General features: G+C 44.5%; 1 pseudogene; it reads right to left on the reverse strand.

Moving 5' to 3' along the window:
* Positions 1-1,593: 1,593 nt before the first annotated feature.
* On the reverse strand, positions 1,594-1,688 carry LOC119470226 (annotated as a pseudogene).
* Between the last annotated feature and the right edge of the window lie 279 nt (positions 1,689-1,967).

The following is a 1,967-nucleotide window of genomic DNA, read 5'->3' on the forward strand; positions in this document are numbered from 1 at the left end:
TAGATACTTAGATGCCACGATTGCTAACATTGTGTCACGTTTGCCATGCTCTCTCTTTCCACACACACTTTTCTTTTGCTTTTACTTACTTCTTACATTTGAAATTAAGTTGTGGTTTTAAAAAATGAAGTGAAATCAAGATACTTCACCTTGAAAATACGTCATGCATCTCCTAAAAATAAGGACATGCTCTTATACAATGACTGAGTCATTAACACGCCAAAGAAAAAGAGCAACCATTATCTAAAATCTTCTCATATCCGGTGAACATTCAAATTTTCCCAGAATTACAGAAACATGGAATTGAATATCCCCAACTGTATAGTAGCCAGATATTCAAACCAAAAGGCAGGGCGCTGTGGCTTGTGTCTGTAATCCTAGGACTTTGGGAGGCGGAGACAGGTGGATCACTGGAAGTCGGGGGTTCAAGACCAGCATGACCAACATGGTGAAACCCTGTCTCTACAAAATACAAAAAAAATTAGTGGGTGGTAGTGGCGCATGCCTGTAATCCCAGCTACTCGGGAGGCTGAGGCAGGAGAATTGCTTGATCCCGGGAGGTGGAGGTTGCAGTGAGCTGAGATCTCGCCGTTGTGCTCCAGACTGGGCAACAGAGCAAAACTCTGTCTCAAAAACAAACAAACAAAAAACAAAAACACAAAAAAAACTTAGGGTGTATGGGCAGACAATGGATTTATTGGACAACAAGCCAGAAGATCTCTTTCATTTCTCTAATGCCTCCAGGAGCAACTGCCTACACCCTGCTTCCTCTTCCCCTCGCACAGGGGCTCCCGCCCCTCCAGAGAGCAATGTGGTGGCCACCGCGGCGCCCCAGGAGTGTCTCGAGCACCACTTCCCCTTACCCAGAAGAACACACAGGGGCTTCCCCAGGATTCTTCCTCATTCAGTTAATTCCACTTCGGGAAATCCGAAACACAACTTTTATCTTCTTTTTTGTTTCTTTTGTAAACCCAAAGACACCCTAATTATGGCTTGTCCAAGAAGATTACCAGTAACATGCATTTATTAAGGAAGGAGAATCCACACAGCCAAGCTTTCAGGATAAAAAGCTTGATATGATAGCATCTGGAGGTTCCAGCCGATAATTTTTTTTTTTTGGGACAGAGTTTCGCACTTGTTACCCAGGCTGGAGTGCAATGGCGCGATCTCGGTTCACCGCAACCTCCGCCTCCTGGGTTCAGGCAATTCTCCTGCCTCAGCCTCCTGAGTAGCTGGGATTACAGGCACGTGCCACCATGCCCAGTTAATGTTTTTGTATTTTTAGTAGAGTCAGGGTTTCACCATGTTGACCAGGATGGTCTCCATCTCTTGACCTTGTGATCCACCCGCCTTGGCCTCCCAAAGTGCTGGGATTACAGGCTTGAACCACCACGCCCGGCAAAAGCTACTTCTTATTTATTATTTTTAAATTATTTTTATTTTTAATTGACATATAACCATTGTACATATTTATGGGATACAATGTAATGTTTCTGTACATGTATACATTGTGTAAAAACAAATCAGATTAATTAGCATACCTATCAACTAAAATATTTATCATTTCTTTGTGGTGGTAACATTCAAAATCCTGAAAATATGGAACGTTTCATGAATTTGTGTGTCATCCTTGAACGGGGCCATGCTAATCTTCTGCATATTATTCTCCATCTCCATACTGATTGGAGCTGCAGGGAGCCATGATTGAGCCACTGCATTCTACGCTAGGCAACAAAGTGAGACCCTGTCTAAGAAAAAGAATCTAGGCCAGACACAGTGGTTCACGCCTGTAATCCTGGCACTTTGGCAGGCTGAGACAGGTAGATCACCTCAGGTCAGGAGTTCGAGCCCGGCCGGGTGTGGTGGCTCACATCTGTAATCCAAGCACTTTGGAGGCCAAGGCAGGTGGATCACCTGAGGTCGGGAGTTCAAGAACAGCCTGACCAACATGGTGAAACCCCGTCTTA

This window comes from Cebus imitator, unplaced genomic scaffold (assembly GCF_001604975.1).
Source record: "Cebus imitator isolate Cc_AM_T3 unplaced genomic scaffold, Cebus_imitator-1.0 Scaffold24, whole genome shotgun sequence".
In the NCBI taxonomy this organism is placed as follows: Eukaryota; Metazoa; Chordata; class Mammalia; order Primates; family Cebidae; genus Cebus; species Cebus imitator.